The sequence below is a fragment of the Crocuta crocuta genome, unplaced genomic scaffold (assembly GCF_008692635.1).
Source record: "Crocuta crocuta isolate KB4526 unplaced genomic scaffold, BGI_CrCroc_1.0 scaffold397, whole genome shotgun sequence".
NCBI lineage: Eukaryota > Metazoa > Chordata > Mammalia > Carnivora > Hyaenidae > Crocuta > Crocuta crocuta.
Window position 1 is genome coordinate 101,481 of NW_027527387.1, and position 18,558 is coordinate 120,038.

At 38.5% G+C, this 18,558-nt stretch overlaps 1 long non-coding RNA gene across 1 annotated transcript in view; it reads left to right on the forward strand.

The window, feature by feature from the left end:
• Positions 1-2,044: 2,044 nt before the first annotated feature.
• Positions 2,045-18,558, forward strand: part of LOC144221715 (uncharacterized) — a 102,910-nt gene continuing 86,396 nt past the window's right edge. The window contains exon 1 of the long non-coding RNA XR_013332158.1: positions 2,045-2,111. This is a non-coding gene — a long non-coding RNA (uncharacterized LOC144221715). The remainder of the gene's footprint in view (positions 2,112-18,558) is intronic.

Genomic DNA, 18,558 nt, shown 5'->3' on the forward strand with positions numbered 1-18,558 from the left:
GCTGTTTAAATGATGTGCCCATTGCTGTGAGTGGGATGTTGAAGTCTTCTACTATTACGGTATTATTATCAATGAGTTCTTTATGTTTGTGGTTAATTAATTTATATATTTGGGTTCCTCTTCACTGGGGGCATAAATACTTATATTTTTAGATCTTCTTTGTGGATAGTCCCCTTAATTATCATATAATGCCCTTCTTCATCTTTTGTTACAGTCTTTATTTTAAAATCTAGTTTGATATAAGTATGGTTACTCCAGATTTCTTTTGATGACCATTAGCATGATAAATGGTTCTCCATCCCCTAATTTTATTTTTCTTTTTTAAAATTTTTTTAATGTTTTATTTATTTTTGAGATAGAGATAGAGTGAGCAGGGGAGGGTCAGAGAGAGAGGGAGTCACAGAATCCAAAGGCTCTGAGCTAGCTGTCAGCCCAGAGCCCAACGCAGGGCTTGAACCCACAAACCGTGAGATCATGACCTGAGCCGAAGTCAGATGCTTAACCGACTGAGCCACCCAGGTTCCCCTCCATCCCCTAATTTTCAATCTTCAAGTGTTTTTAGGTCTAAAATGAGTCTCTTGTAGACAGCATATAGATGGGTCTTGTTTTGTTATCCATTCTTATACCCTATGTCTTTTGACTGAGCATTTAGTCCATTTACATTTAGAGTGATTACTGAAAGATACAAATGTAGTGCCATTATGTTACCTATAGAGTTGGAGTTTCTGGTGATGTTCTCTGGTCTTTTCTAGTCTTTGTTGCTTTTGGTCCTTTTGCTATGTTCATCGTTAGTCCACTCAAAGAGTCCCCCTTAAAAAACCTGCAGGGCTGGTTTAGTGGTTACAAACTCCTTCAGTTGTTATTGGGTTTTTGTTTTGTTTTGTTTTGTTCGTCTGGGAACCTCTATCTCTCCTTCTATTTTGAATGACACCTTGCTGGATAAAGAATTATAAGCTGCGTATTTTTCCAACTCAGCATGTTGAATATAACCTGCCACTCCTTTCTGGTCTGCCAAGTTTCTGTGGATAGATCTGTTGTGAACTTGATCTGTCTTCCTTTATAGGTTGATGACTTATTTTTCCCCTTGCTGCTTTCATAATTCTTTACTTGTCTGTATTTTGTGAATTTGACTATGTTACCTTTGACTGTATTATGTGAATTTGTGTTGCTGGTGGTAGGTTTTTGTTGAATCTAATGGAAGTTCTCTGTGCTTCTTTGATTTTGATGTCTGTATTCTTTCCTAGATTAGGACATTTTTCCAGTGTAATTTGCTCACATAAACTTTCTGCCACTTTTTCTCTCTCTTCATCTTCTGGGACGCCTATGACTTGGATATTCTTCCTTTTTAATGAATCACTGAGTTCTCTATGTCTTGTATCTTGATCTTTTGTCTTTGTTTCCCTCTTTTGTTCTGCTTCATTTTTATTTATAATTTTATCTTTTATAAATATCTTTTATCTTTTATCAATTTATAATTGTTGATTTACTGCTCCACTTTGTCTGTCCTTGCTGTTGTGGCATCCATTCGAGATTACATCTCAGTTATGGCATTTTAAATTTCAGCCCGACTAGATTTTGTTTCTTTGATCTCTGCAGAAAGGGATTTTCTGGTGTTTTCTATGCTTTTTTCAACCCGAGCTAGAATGCTTATTATCATGGTTCTAATTTCTAATTCAGACATATTACTATGTCAGTGTTGATTGACTCCCCAGCTGTCATATCTTCCTATTTTTTCTTTTGGGGGTGAATTCCTTCATTTTGTCATTTTGATGGAAGAAAAAAATAACAAAATTAAAAATAAACATTTTAAAATTTAAAACAAAACAAAAAATTAAATAAAAGAAGCTAGATCCTAGGTGTAGGTTTGTTTCAGTCTTCTCGTTGAAAGAAGCTTGATAGAATAGAGAAAAAATGGAAAGGAAAGAAAAAATTGAAAAATTAAAAAAAGATATAATAAAAAATAATAAAAGAAATGAAATGGAGTAAAAAAATAAATCAAAGAAAGTAAAAAATAAAAATAAAGTTTTCTTTTTCTGTATCTAAGAAAAAGAGAGAAGAGAAAGAAAAAAGAAAACGATTTAAGCAAAAACAGAAGCAAAGAAAACGAACAAGTAAGTGAACCTACAAACATAATAAAACACAAATGAAGTTACATTCAGTTTCCCCTAGAACTGAAACTATGAAACTATAGAGTATGAACTACTCTATAGTCTGTACACTAAGAGGTGGAGTGACTTGTGCTTGTTTTCTGGGGGATGTGCTTGGAGGGCTAAGTTGGGTGGGACTTAGTGTAACAGCTCCATTCTCCACTAAGTGGCACTGCTTAGTTTACTGGGGTGGATCCCTTTGTATGTGCAAGAAAGGTGGAAATGGCTTCTCCCAGCTCTCTGTCTCCGGCACAGGAAGTTTGCACTCATCAACCTGCTATCAAGCACCCTTCCTTTGTCTTAGGTTTCTGTCCACTCCCTGCCTCTACCCTGTCCGTGTCCAAGCTGTCTGCCTGCCAGGCAGCACCTCCCTCCAGAGTTTTATCTCAGATGGCATTGTGTTCCAAAACCCACACTTCAGAGACCCCTGCAGCTTGGACCTGTGCTGACTTTCTGGGGGACAGTCTCACTGAGCAATGGCCAAGTGCTGTCTTGCCCCAGAAAACATTCATGCAATAGTGCAGTGGCAGAGGTTTAGAGAATATGGCAAATCACAACACACAGCTGGTGCCAGGTTTTGCTGCACTCTGGCATCTTTGCTCAATACCAGCAAACATGGCTGCTCTCTGGGGTCACTGGGACCTTTGCCTGGGGAGGCCCAATGGTCTCTACCAAATGCAGTATAAGCAGGGCAACCGTTTCTCCCCATGTGGCACATGGACTCCTCATACCACACTACCTGTTCCTGGGGATTCTCCCTACTCCCTCACCAGAGCACCACCAGGCACTGAGCTCTGAAACTTCAAACCCTCTGCTCCACTGTTTATAGAATCCTGGTGGTATTGAAACCCTCTGCTTTCTCCCCATGAGTGGTCTTGGGGAACAGATTTCTTGTTCTTTCCCCTGTGAGTGCTTTTACTCTTTCTCTTTCTTTTTCTCCAGCTACATTCAGGGGGAGTGCTTTTCTTACATGTGCCCAATGTACCACACTCTCCTCCTTTCTCTTTCTTTCTCTGTTTGCTGTCTGTGAATAAAGCTCCCTACCCTCCATGGCTTTTCTCTCCCCCAGTTCACCTCTCTATACTGTGTACCTGCTGTGTTTTGTGGCTCAGCTTATGCAGATTGTTGCATTAATCCCCAGATCAGTATCCAAGTGTTCAAAATGGTTTGGTGTTGATCCTGCTGCATCTCAGGGATGATACAAGCTCAGGGTCTCCATGCTGCTCCACCATCTTAACTCCTCCTTTGTCTTAGGTCTGTCTTAATTCAACTTTACTGCTTTGTGGCTAAAGGTCCAAATAGAAATACAGGTGAATTATCTGCAAATGTTCTATATGTAAGGAGGTATATCAGTTGATTGCAAGCAACAGGCCAATAAAAGATGATTGTATTAGAAGAATTTTCTCACCAGATTTCACATGGAACAAGAATTAGGGCTGCTTCAGGATCTCTGTAGCGGTCTCATCAGGGGGTTTTGGAGACACTTTGCTTCATGTGTTTGAGAGATGAATACATTAATATCTTGTGGCAATGGCTTCATCTTAACATTGTAAGTATAATTTAAAAGACCAAAAAGAGGGGTGCCTAGGTGGGTCAGTCATTTGAGCATCTGACTCTTGATTTCATCTCAGGTCATGATCCCAGAGTTGTGGGATGGATCATTTGTTGGCCTCTGTGCTGAGCATGGAGCCTGCTTAAGATTCTCTCTCTCCTCTCTCTCTCTCTCTCTCTCTCCATCTCCCTGCCCCCTCTCTTGTTCTCTCTCTTTCTCCCTCTCCAACAACAACAAAATGCCAAAAAAAGTAAAAAACCCAAACAAAAAAGCATCTAACACACAGAAAAGTACCTACTATTCATATTTTTGGAAGGCAACCTGACCATATAAATATAGCTTGGAGAATTACCATGTCCTTTGATCAAGTAATCTTAACTTCATAACATTTAAAACAAAAAAGGGTTTGTGTTAATAAGTTTACACTTTTGACATATTTTCAAACTGCAGTTGACTTTCATTTGGAGAATACCTTCATAAATTATGATTCTATGGAATTGAAAATTTAATCAACATTTCAAAATATTTTGGATAGCATTGTGACCATAGGATTTAACACTCTCAGTCAAATTTGTGACTTAGGGTTGCAGCATCCCTCCCAAGGGGCACCATTCCTGAAGATGGGCAGTCTCAGTTTGTGACTTAGGCAGAAAACCTTAATTCACAAAGAGCTGCATTAAAGCCAGGTCTCTGAATCTGAGACTCACAAATACGCCTCTGCCTCCAGCTAAGAGTACTTTCAACTTGGAATTGGAATCAAACTTAGCACCAAGTCTTATGAAATGAAAGGTCAGCTATTTAATGGCATAGTTTTAATTAAATGATAATGGTTCTTTGTGTTATATAAAAAGAAAGTAAGCAAGTTCCAAAATGGAAGACTGAAAAACTAATTCTAATGAGGAAATCAGACTTAGGAACAGACAGCAAAGTTCTTATTAATTACTTTTGTTAATGAAAATTTATTTTGTTCCATTTGCCTCTGCATTAACTTTTATAATAGAATGTATTTCCTATATTTATATTAAGTTTTTAATTACAGTAAGTGTTGCTGAGTCATCTTACGCAGAATGTGAAAAATAGAACAGAAATACTGAAGATGTATTGCTATTGGAATTTAAAATAAACTGTATTGATCATTAAAACCCACTTTTCAATACTCGCTATTTTAAAAACAAATTTTTAAGTTAGATGTAATATTAATTTAAAGTCAAAACTATTTTTGCTTCAGTATTGGCCATTTCTCTCTCAAACTGGAAATGTTTCTTGTATCTGTAGATAGGGTTATAAATGTTCATTATCAGTTTATGGTTAACTATGGTTGGTTAATTTAGATAATAGGAACTAGAGCAAATTTGTGAAGGTAATCACTAAAGTGAAAATAAAGACTGAATGATCCCCAAATTTAATATTCACATAACAGATAGGCTGGCCCATTGTTTATGTTTGGGTGAGCTGTTACTGTTTGCTCCACTCTTTTCAACATTTATCTACCCACTGCCTCTATTTCTTCCTCACTCTTACCTGGTTTTAGCCAAATTACTCTATTGAAAATTTTCTGAGAAATCCAGTGATTTTCTAATTGCTAGTACCAGTAATTTTTAATATTAACTGAAGTTTAACGTAACATGTTGAAAATTACATAGATCATAACCATATATCTCAATGAATCCTCTTATCTAAAAGTAACCACTATCCTTACCTTTATGGTTTAATTTTGCCTGAGTTTTAAACTTCATGTAAATCCAACCACAGAATTCTGTCTTTCTGACTTCTTTGCTCCACAGTGTATTAAAATTTTTTTTAATATTTATTTATTTATGGAGAGACAGAACACTAGCAGGGGAGGTGCAGAGAGAATGGGAGACACATGCTATCAGGCAGGCTCTAGGCTCTGAGCTTTCAGCACAGAGCCTGATGCGGGGCTCAAACTATTAACTGCGAGATCATGACCTGAGCCATAGTCAGTCATTCAACCAATTGAGCCACCAACGAGCCTCTCTCCACAGTGTATTTTTAAAGTCCTATATTGTTAGATGTAGGGGTGTGTGTGTGTGTGTGTGTGTGTGTGTGTGTGTGTGTGTGGAGAGAGAGAGAGAGTGTGGGCAGAGGAGAGGGGCAGAGAAAGAGAGTCATAAGCAGGCTCCATGTTCAACATGGAGCCCCTTCTGGAGCTCAGTCCCATGACTCTGGGATTGTGACCTGACACTCAACTGACTGAGCCACCTTGGTGCTCTGTTAGATGTAGATATTTATTTTCATTTCCCTAGAGTGTTCTATTATAGACTATATTTTAATTTATCCATTTTACTGGTGATGGACGTTTGAGTTATAGCCAGGTTTTGATCACTGTGAACGTTTCTGTGAACACTTCTGTACATATATTTCTTTTGAGTTATATATATATAGGAGTAGATTGATACATCATAGAATAAATATTACAACTTCTGTAGACAATGCCAAAGTTTTCTCAAAGTGGTAACAATTCATGCCTCCACCAGTGGTATATGAGACTTCATTGTACAAACATGTTAGTTTGAGTCTTGACTTTTAACTATTTCAGTAGGTGATTAGTGATATCTCATTCAGTTTTTATTTGCATTTCCTTGATTACTAATGAAATTTGTCACGTTTCACAATCTGCTTGGATTTCTTTTGTGTGCGTGTATGTGCGCGCAGTACTCTTTCAAGGCTCCTGCTTTTTTTTTTTAATGTTTTTTTTTTATTATTAATTTGTAGTTACATGTATTCACATATCCCCTCCCAGTCTGTGGCTTGACATTTTAAAAAACTGTCTTAAATATGTCTTTTGATCAACATACATTTTTAATTTCAATAAAATCAAATTTGTCAGTTTTTCCCTTTGCTATAAGTGTTGCCAGTAGGAGTGTCTGCATTGTGTGAATGGAAGTCTCAGTTCTTGGATTCCCCAGGAAAAGATTTATGTGAGGATTCTGCAATGAAAAAAGGCGGTCAGAAGGAAAGTGGCAAGCACAAAACAGTTTTTTTAAAGAAAAACTACACTCTCAAGTTGGGAGAATGGACAGGTTTCCAACATAGTACCAGCCCAGAGGTTGTTTGGGGATCGGATACTATTGGGAATTTCTGGGATGGGAGGAGCTGTGACATATAGTGGAGTGGTTTCTAACGGAGGCTGTTTCCAATCATTTTCAACCATTTGACAAGGGTGTATTGGAACTGTCATGGCAGTCTTTCTCCAGTGGAGGGTGGAGGGCCATGCTCTGCACCTGTGGCTCTTGGTCTGTCAGCCCCAACGTCTTGGAAGCAGCAGGATCTGGATGTTGTGCCCCAGACTTCAAATTTGTAACCTATTTATCACTCTCTTTGCCTCCCTTCCCACTCCTGTCTCTACAGTCCTCCCCCACCCTCATAAAGGACTTGGGGCTCTGCCTGGGAGAGCTCCCTCCACTGCTCACATCCAGCTTCTACCTAATATTAGTACTTTTTACATTCTGTTGAAGAAGTCACTTTCTTATCCTGAAGGCATGAGAGTATTTCCTATATCATCTTCTAAATGTTTTATTGATTTACCTTTTAAAGATCACTTTTGGATGTTGTGGGAATTAGAGAACAAGTCAAACAAGACTTGTATTGAGTGTTATCTAGGAAAAGTGGAGATCTTAAGTTCGATATAAATGGTTCCAAGTCAAGGACTCAAGCTGCCTTTACCGAAAAAAAAAATTACATAGACTGAAGTTCAGAAGAAGGGAGATAAAAATAGCACTTTGAGGGACAGTGATGGTTGTGGATCCTGGCATCAGTGGGCTTTGTGATTTGCTAACTGCATTGCAGTATTACTGAGTGTGTTAAGGAATGAATTACTTTGGGATGTGAGGGATGCAAACCCAGCTTCCCTGAAGACCATCAGGGGGAGCAGCTCACTTCACTCAAAGAAAGGGCTTTGAACTCCTTCCTTGTAGGAAAGGCAATACATTTCAGGTAAGAAATAGATGTTTGGAGAAAAGCATAGTACTGTTTTTTCATAGTTGAAGTTTTATCTGAATTCTAGTGTGTTTTTCACTGAACAGAAACTAAAACATGAGCCATTTCACTGAAAGAAAAAAGTATCAAGGAAATCAGCTTCACAGTTTCCTAAAATGGAATCTATTCTACAGTTTTTCTTTTTTAAAATAACTCTTATTTTATACTTCCCAATCAGCAGTATTTTCATGAAATAGCTAACAAATGAAATAAAACTATTTATAAATATGAAGACAAATATACTGGTTCCACTTGCCTTGTTAAATTAGCTTCGAAACAAAGTGGTTTCAATACTCTTGGTTGAGGAAATTATTAATGATTAAAGTAGTCAGGATTTCTGGAAAGGAGCAAGACATGAACTGTGTCATGAAGGAGTTTGATATTGTCATTTGAAAAGACTTCAGTGAAGGAATCACAGAAATGTCAATGACATGGATGAGCTAGGTTCTTGATGGGTGGGAGATGGCAATAAGGTTTGCTTATTTAACTAAGGCCTGATTTGGAGGCCATTGAAAACTAGGCAGAGACGAGTGCATTGATACATCAGGAAATGTGGGAAACTATTGGAGAAATTGAAGAGTGATGAAAACAATGTTTAAGAAAGGCTACCTGTGCCGTGCTGAGCAGAAGGAGCTGCTGTGGTGATTCTTTGGACAGCAGGCCAGCTGAGGAGTATATGTGGTCAGGTCAGATGGACAGGTGCTTTCAAATCAGAAAAGCCTAGACTCTCAGAACCTCCTTTTTCTCATGTTGGTCAGTAATCATTTGCTGGCAAGTGATTGAAAATTCAATCTAGGTTTAAAAACAAAATTTACTGGACAATTACTGGATTGACTCCCAAAGCTAAGGGAGAGCTGAGTAGCCAGCTGTTGGGAAAACAAGAACTAAGGCAGCTGTCGGGGGGGAGGGGTTCTCAAGAAATGGAACTAGAGATTTGAAACCTGTGGGAACTCTCTTCTCCTCTCTGAGGAAGAGCAGGATGCAGGTAGTTTTCACTATGGAGTACTGGAGGTGGCTACAATCACTCACTTCTTCCTAGTTCCTTCACCAGCAAGAACAGACTCTTTCCTTAGCTACAGTTATTAAATTCTGAGAAAAGAATTTATGACTTAGCTTATATCCTTGGGCAGGTTCCTTAACTTCTTTGTGCCTCCATCTTCTCATCTGATAAATGAGCAAAATATTGGGACCTATGTCATAGGGCTGTTGTGAGGATTGAATGCCTTATAATAGTTACAACGTTTGAAATAGTTGTTAGCACAAAACTACTATTGTTGTTGTTGTTGTGTCATTGTTTTTAGGGCAGTCCTGGACCATCCATTTGGCCAGGAGTGTGTGGTTTCATGGTGGACCTAAACATGCCTGGGAAGAGGGGTAAGGGCACTATCATTAGTACTGTGAAAATGTGTGGGGAAGGAGCAATGCCCCAAAAGATGTTGAGAAGAAGACAAGTGGTGCTGGAAGACAAAAATAATAGCTTTCCTCCATTTCTCACTTGTAAAAGCTTTACTGTTGGGTTGCGGTGCTACTGTGAGAATTAATAAAAATGTATGTAAAGTGTCTGTCATGCAGCAGGCCTTTCTTATGATAGCTCTACAGTCTGCACATAAGTAAAACCAAGGCATGGATGGGAATTAATGAAATAAATATTTGGAAGGAAAATCACATGGACTTGGATCGGTTTGTGGATTGTGTTGATGGTAGACAGGCACTACCACTTCAGATGTTTTACCTTTTGACAGTCATATACGTAGACCTTCATGTTAAAAACATAAGTTTTGTTAGTCCCTCCCATGGGTGGGAGGCTTCACCTGTGTGTGGGAGGTGTATCCTGCAGTCTCTCCAGCCGGGTGCTATTCAGTCCATACTAATAGAAACCAAGGTCTCAGTGTTCTGTGGGTCCTCTAGGACCCTGGGTTATGCTTCCTTCAGTCACAAGCAGTGACCTCTTCAGTCATCAGCTCCCAGCAGAACAAGCATTGTGCATGGAGGGCCAAAGAGATGCTGCTAAGCCAACAGGTTTGTGGAGGAGGAGTCTCCCTCTTTATGAGGCTAGGAGGGTATTGTGGTTTTTACCAGTGCTACAGATAATCTGGTCATTTACTCTTTTCTCCATTCAAACATTCACACTATTTAAAACCCAAACCCAACATTTATATCATCATGTTACATTGTTCATAATTTGGGGGCTAAAGGCTTTCACTAATTAAATTGTTACTGTAGTGGTTATTTTTTTTTTTTTAACAAATCCATTATGTGGCGAATTGAGAAGGTGAATCAGGTGTAAGAGAGATAATCCCAGACCTTCTCCAGGCTCAGATATGCAAGAGAGCCATGAGTCAGGATAATTCCAGGTCTTTACAGCTTCAACTAAGAAGGGGGAAAATACATTTTCATTTCAAATTCTTTGGAATATGCAAATATGCAAGCACTTGAAGATCTTTTTGTGTATGCTGTCCTCAAAATGAGCAACAAAAACAACAAATTCCAGAAAAACTTAGCATTGCGACATTGCTCTGAGAAAATTTTGTGAAAGAAGGAGATGTGTAGAGATTTAGATTTAGACATAGATTATCCCTGCAGGAAAGAAAAAGCCTAGGAAGACAAAGAGGCAGAGAAAATTGGACTTTTGATTTATCCTACAAGAGCACAGCAGACCAGAGGGAATTAAAGGGGAAGTCAGAAGCAAAACAGAAAAGGTAAAATGTAAGGGGTAGAAAGAGAAGCTGCAGAGGATTCTATAACACAGGAGATTATGAGATATTTTTGTCTCAAGATGATACTCTCCAACATGTGGAAAAGTGTGAGAGGGGCTCTTTTTTTTTTTTTTTTAAAGTTTATTTATTTTCGATAGAGCAAGAGAGAGAGCAGGGGAGGGGCAAAGAAAGAGAAAGAGAGAGAATCCTGAGCAGGGTCTGCACTGTGAGCTTGGAGTCCAACTTGGGGCTTGATTCACTAACCATAAGATCATGACCTGAACTGAAATCAATAGTCTGACACTTTACCAACTGAGCCACCCAGGCCCTCCAATGAGAAGGGTTCTTATTTCAGAGGTTTATTTGACTTCATGTTAGGTGTTTATGGTATTCATTGACCAGAGCTTATATCTAACTTTATTATTTCTTTATAGTCTTAATAATCCCTGGGCCTGCCATATGTACACACACCTGTGTATATATGTATAAATATTATAATTATTTTAGGAAACAAAGAAGCAATGCTGCTCACGTACATTTGTGGTGTGTGCCTATGGACCTATACCTCATTTACTTCTATATCAGTTTTGCGTTAACTTTATTATTAATGCACCAGTTCACTGTGCACTTCAGTTGGCTAAATTAGTTAATTGTATTGATCAAATGAATCCATAATCACCAGTCACCATCCTAATTAATTAATAACAGCAGAAGCAGTAGCAGTAACAACTTCTGCCTCTCAAGTGTTTTATAATTTATAAAGTTCTCTCACAGATTTACCTTATTTGATAAATGAGCTTGCAATGCATGTACATATACTCAACCAGGCTTTTGGCAAACAAAATGCCATATTTAAGTGGGGGTATCTCTTTTCTCATAACCACAGAGAAGGACCTCTGTTCTCAGGCCCATTTCAATAAAAAATTTATGTAGACACCAAGAGAGCACTCTAACATCCAAAATGACAGTGCTACCCCTGGAATGTGCTGAAAAAAAGCAGGCTCCATTGTTACGTAAGATTGATTGGAAGGATTTCTATGAAATAGGAGGGTGCGGTTCATTTTTGCTTTAAAAATGTTGAACATATTTAGAACTTAGTCCTGGTTTTGTGATTAACTTATGGATTATAATTATTTTTAAAACAGTTTTTGGTCTTATGTTTTTCTTACAGTTTTGCTGAGGATTCATTGACATAAATGGCATATATTTATGGTACACAATTTGATGGGCTTTGAGTTTACATATACACTGTGAAACCATCACCACAATAGAGATAATAAATATACCCATTACCCCAAAAGTTTTCACAATGCCCCTTTGTAGTTCACTTTCCAAACCCCTGCTCCCCAGGCGACCACTAATGTGCTTTCTGTCACTCCAGATTAGTTTGCATTTTCTAGAATTTTATAAAATAGAATGATACAGTAGGTACTCTTTGTGACTTGAGATTCATTCATATTGTTAATTGTATATAAATAGTTCTTTGCTTTTTATCGCTGAGTTGTATTCCATTGTATAGGTATTCTATGATTTGTTTGTTCACTCACCTGTTAATGGACATTTGTGGGGTTTTTTGTTTTGTTTTCTTTTTTGCTTTTTTTGTTGTTGTTGTTGTTCTTTCCTAACTTCTGACTCTTGCAAATCTGTTCCGAACATTTATGTACTGTCTTCCTGCAGTTATCTTGGGTAAACACTTAAGAGTGGGGTGGCCAGGTCATATAGTAAGTCTATGTTTAACTATTTAAAAAAGTGCCATACTGTTTTCCTAAATGGAAATCAAGCAGATTGTTTACAAAACAAATATTTCCTCAACATAAACTTAAACTTGCACTGTTTAGGACATTTGATTCCCTAAGGGGTGGGAGGAAGGGTCCTGTTAAAACTGGTTAATGAAAATGAGTCTTGATAGAGTTCATAATGTTTTAGAATTTCTGATTGACAAGCTCAAGTTTGTTCAAATGGTTTCTTTCAAGCTATTTAGAACTGATATGCCAAATATAATCTCATTATCCATTTGAGGCATCCATTCATTGCCTGGGCTGTAGCACAAATATGTCAGTCACTTGTCCTGCTTCTGGCCTTGTTTATAGTGAAGTTAATGGAAAGATCTTTACTAAAATTATCCAAGTTAGGATTTTCATTATATGGAGATTTTAGTTATAAATACAGATTACTGAAACCAGGAATCTCAGGAAAAAGATTTATTTCTAGAAATATATATGCATTTCCTTAGAATGAAGAAGTAACCAAGTTTGACACAGAGAACATACAGAGAGTTAAATACAAATTTATAGATCTCTCTTCCCAGCCCTCCTCTCCTATTTTTTAGGGCTTTCTTTAACATGAATGGCATGGAACAGTTAGTTTTCCTTTAGCATGATAATAGCTCTCATCCCTGTGCCATACATGGAACCAGCAACCCTGCCCCTTCCCACATTACTGGAGATCTGGGGGCCTGTGTTTCTCCTCCTTATCTCTTGCTTTGAGTTCCTGCTTTTACCAAGCTCTTGATCTCCCCTGTGCCTTGCTTCCTGCAGCTAGTCTCCTCCGTCTGCCCCACACCAACACAAATGTGGGACGGCCTGCTCTCCTGCAATCCACAAAGTAATGGGAATACAAGACTCTTGCAGTTAACAGAGTAGTATTGCAGTTTTGGGGACATGGAGGATCTAACAGGTGAAGGACAAGGAATTATATCACTGCACGGCAAATAAGAAACAAGAGCAGTCCTTCTCAAACCTGATGTATACATAGACCACGTGGAGATCCTGTTAAACTACAGATTCTGATCCAGTATGTCTGGCGTGGGCCCTGAGATTCTGCATTTCTACTAAGCTCCCAGGTGATGCTCCTGCTGCTAGTGTAACTACACATTTAGAACCACTGGTCTGGAACAGTCTAACTGCTTATCTTATTTTTATTCTCTGCTATGTTGGCATGAAGAACATACAGGAGACCTCAGCCATCCTCCTAGCATTAAGAAAAAAAAATTGTTTTATAATGTATAAGGAAAGGTAAAAAAAAAAACAAAACACAACAACAGTCTCATATTTCCTCAGCTTCTACCCATGAGCTACCCATCATAGCTCCAGCTACTTGAAGGTTGTGTTTAACTAGAGTATAAAACCAATATGCATGATAGCAAGTAATCCTCAAATAATATAAAAGAAGTGATCTTGACAGAATCAAGAACTCACCAATAGTGAGCTTCGAGGGGCTGGTATTGTCAACTCTAAGCATAACCCCACAGGGGCTCAAATTACATGAAAGGAAAAAGTCCTAGATTAGTGTAATGGTTAAAGGTAGGAGCTGGAGCCAGAGTGCCTGGGTTCGAATCTTAGCTGCACTGATGACTAGCTCTGTGACCTCGGCACAGCAACTGCATACAGCAGTATAGGGTATATAATGGCACCCGCTGGAGTTGTGTGGTGTACAGTCTGCACAGCTGTATGTATAGCCCTGGACCTTGGGCACCTCTTAAAATCATACTCTGTCTCTTTTTCCTTATTTGCAAATGGAGACAATAACTACCTACCTCATAGAATTGGGGACAGTTTTAAATGATTTCCTACTTATGAAGTGTTTAGAATGGAAGCTGGCATATGGTAAACATTCAATAAGTGCCATGTTGTCATTAGTTTTCTTTAAAATGTAGGCAAAAGGGTAGTAGAGATTTCCACGAAGCACAGGATTTCTTTGTGGCTTTTGAAAGAACTAAGAAGTAGGAAATAGAGAAAAGAGTATTTGATATATACCCTTATTATGAATACAACTCTACTAAAAATTAGTACAGCAAAATACTAGGCACTAACTTTGACTCCAGACATCCAGCTTCAAGCCTCTGAATTCAGAATGAGAGACAATTCTCTTTGACTAGGAAGAAATTGGTCAGGATTAAGAACGGTAGAAATAGCTAAAGGAGGAGGATGTGGGAAGGCTTTCGTTCAACATTATTCAACAAGTATTTATGGAACACAAACGATAGGTGCCAGAGATACAGTGAGGAACGAGATTACAAGGTCTTGCCCTCTGAAACTTATTTATCATTCAGCCAGAAAGACAGACAAGAAAACAAGCAATTACAGTGTGATCAGTGCTGCTACAGGAAAGACAGGGTGATTTGAGGGCAAGCATTTTCTGTTTCAGCCTAGGATTTGCTGTATTTTTTCTGAAAAATTTGAAGGGATGTGTTTAAAACCATTTTAATGGCAACAATTGAAATAGAGGTAAATTGTGACTGTAGAACACCCTCATCCTAAGATTTCCCACAGGGTTATGATTCTCTCTGGCCATCTCTGGGTGGAGCATGTGACTGCCTGGGTCTACCCTCTCTCCACATTTACACCTTTGGCATTCCTTCACCTCCCGCGTGCCAGGGAACAGGTTGAGAAGAGGGCATATGTGATAATATCCTGTTGCAATGAAAGGTGTTTTGGGTTAACCTGGTGAGGATCCTGTCAAGGTAATAGACTATTTGTTCTCTGTCAGTGAGACCCCAGAGAAGACAGGGAGATCAGAGGTTCCTGAAGAAACATGGCCAACTAGCTTCACTATTAGACTTTGTCCATTTATTCCTTCACTCTTGGACCAGGTCTTTGTATATCCCTTTTTGCTCCAGAATTCAGTTTGAGTATCTCTAGTGCAAGAGGGGATATGTTATAACTTGCCTCTCCACCTCAGCCCAGCTCCAGGTCCTAGTCATGAGCAGACTGTTAACCCCCCCTACTTGGTCCATATCAGCCTCATTTCATTTAGAAAACACTTCACGCACTATGACTTAAGCATGCCCACAGATTCTCTCAAGTATTGATCAATAGATCAGTCATCCAAAGATCCTTTTCTATAGCTTTTAAGGAACCACTACTGAGACTATATCTATTACAAGCATATCCCAGACATGTTGCAGGTTGGGTTCCAGACTACTGCAATTAAGTGCATATCACAATGAAGTGGGTCAAATGAAATTTTTGGTCTCCTAGTGCATATAAAACTTAAGTTGAGGGGCACTTAAGTGGCTCAGTCAGTTAAGCATCCTACTTTAGCTCAAGTCATGATCTCACAAGTCCATGAACTTGAGTCCCACATCAGGCTCTCTGCTGTCAGTGCAAAGCCTGCTTTGGATCCTCTGTCCCCTCTGTCTTCCCCTCCCTTGCTCATGCTCTCTCTCTCGCTCTGAAAAATAAATTAAAAAAAAATTTAAAAAGTTAGGTTTACACTATACTGTAAACTATTAAATGTGCAGTAACATTATGTTTAAAAATTGTGTAAACCTTAATTTAAAAATACTTTATTGCTAAAAACTAACCACTGGAGCTTTTAGTAGGTCATAATCTTTTTACTGGTGGAGGGTGTTGTCTCAGTGTTGATGGCTGCTGACGGAACAGGGTGGTGGGTGCTGAAGGTTGGGGTGGCTGTTGCAATTTCTTAAAAATAAGACAATAATGAAATCTCCCTCATTGATTGATGCTCTCACAAGTAATTTCTCTATAGTCTGTGATGCTGTTTGATAGCGTTTTACCCACAGTAGAACTTTCAAAATGGGAATCTCCTCCAATCCTGCTGCTGGTTCATCAACTAAGTTCATGTCATATTCTATATCCTTTTATGTCATTTCAATAGCCTTCACAGCATCTACATCAGGAGGAGAATCTATCTCAAGAAACCACTTGCTTTGCTTATCCATAAGAAGCACCTCCTCATCTCTTAAAATGTTATCATGACATTGCAGCAAATTAGTCACATCTTCAGGCTCCAGTTCTCATTCTGGTTCTCTTGGTATTTCCACCGCATCTGTAGTCAGAACACATGCAACCTTTATCGATTAAGTTTGCCATCTTATATGGGCATGTTTCATGCCATGTTTCATGGCAACCCAAAACAATTACAATAGTACCCTCACTGCTCACAGATCACCATAATAATACATTAATAATGAAAAAGCTTTGAAATATTGAGGGAGAATTACCAAAGTGTGACACAGAGATGTGAAGTAAGCAAATGCTGTTGGAAAAATGGTTCTGATAGACTTGCTTTGATGGAGAGTTGCTACAAATCTTCAAATGCAATATCTGTAACACACACACACACACACACATACACAGTATCTGAGAAGTGCAATACAGTGGAATGTAATAGAATGGGGTATGCCTGTATAATACTCACTAAAGATCATTGTGATTTCTTCCAGAATTTATTACCAGGCTGGTGATGGACTCTGGAAAGAATGATATAGATAGTCACAGCTGTGAAGCCACCTGCCTCAGCTGTAAGGGAATTCAGAGCTAAATTTAGTACTTAGAGGATTCTATCACCTTCAGTTTCCTTTTTTCCTATTAACTTAGATCTCTGTTTTAATTTAACTTCCCTGTGTATATATATATGTGCCTTTTCTATAAGAAGACTGGATTCCATTATGAAATTAGGAAAGTTGTAAATTATACATTTATTTTTAAAATAGTAATAAATTTGATAATGTCTCTTCCATTTTTCAAGTCATCTAGGCCCATATCTTATAATCTTCTCTTTTCCTCTCCATTCCCAAAGCTATGTCACATCAATTTTTTTTCACTAGAATATCCTTATAGCCATTTTTTTCCTCTTCATTACCATTGCCTTCACTGAAGTTCAGGCTCTTATTATATTATGCTTAGACTATTACCTCATCCACTTGTCACACTCTTAAGTGTGTCCCCTTAAATCTAGCCTCAGTATCGACATTCAGTGAGTGCTAATTTCATCATGCCACTCCTATGCTCAAAAACTTACAATGATTCTCTATTTCTTTGCTAAATTTTATCTTCATTGCCAGGTCCTTGGGCAATAATTGCTACTTGTCTGAATTTTCTTCCTTTAACCTCTATTATCCAAACTCTATTCTTGTTTCACTCGTTTCTTCACTGCCCAATGCCTGTCTCCAAAACTTTGCTCATGCTTCTCTCACAAAGGATGCTTGCCTTCTCCCTTCCCTTTCTCAGTTGAGATGCTGTTTTCCTTTTCTTCCTTTCTTCCTTTATCTCTTTGTTTCTTTCTCTCTCTCTTTCTTTCCCCTTCCTTCCTTCCTTCCTTCCTTCCTTCCTTCCTTCCTTCCTTCCTTCCTTCCTTCCTTCGAAGTATTATCTTAAGTGACATCAAAGCTTTTCTTAGGGAAAGAACAAAGGTTTGTTAAGATGGTTGAAGTGAAAACTGGGACCTTAGGGCATGGGTCAGCAGCAGCTAAAGCAGGAGAAAAATTCCTGATGCCTTTGCATTAGAGACAGAAGAGAGTAAAGGGATGGGCCAAGCAAGGGGTAGAATGCTTTAAGAACAGGGAAGTTTGGTAATCATTTTGAAATTATTTTCTTTGCTGTAATGGAAGCTCCCTCTTCCATTTTCCCCAAACTTCCTTCACTTTGTTCTCTACACGGAAGCCTAGTATGAGGGTTTCCTGATAGAAACCACAGAAATGAATTGTTTCACATTTGATTCAATGTAGAATAGAATATGTTTTTTTTTTCCTCTCTCTCTCTTTTTAATGTTTGTTTATTTTTGAGAGAGACAGTAAGGAAGGGTCAGAGAGAGGGGGAGACACAGAATCTGAAGCAGGCTCCAGGCTCTGAGCTGTCAGCACAGAGCCCAACACGGGGCTCAAACTCAAGAACTGTGAGATCATGACCTGAGGCAAAGTCAGAAGCCCAATCAACTGAGCCACCCAGGTACCCCAGGAGCATCTGTTTTCTCTCCAGTTAGATTTTAAGCTCTTTAGTCAGAAGTTACAATGTATTTTCATTCAGGATTCTCTATAGGGCCAAGCACAAAGTGGGCAGTCACATACCCAACTTGGCCAATGATGAAACTTGCCCTCATAGATGGGATGAGTAATTCTCAGGAACATTTACAACCGGCACAGTAGATAACTTACCCACGTGTAATAGGAAAGCAAATTGTTGTAAAATCTTTTTAGGGGATGAGTTAAAATATTCTCATTTACAGAAGAAGTTGGCAAACTTTTTTTGTAAAGGGTCAGATAAAAATATTCTGACTTTGTTGGCAATAACATGTTTGCCATAACTACTCAAGTTTGCCCTTCTAATGTGAAAGCAGCCATACACAACAGATAAACAAAGGACCATGAATGTGTTTCAGTAAAATTGTATGGACACTCAAATCTGAGTTTCATATATTTTTC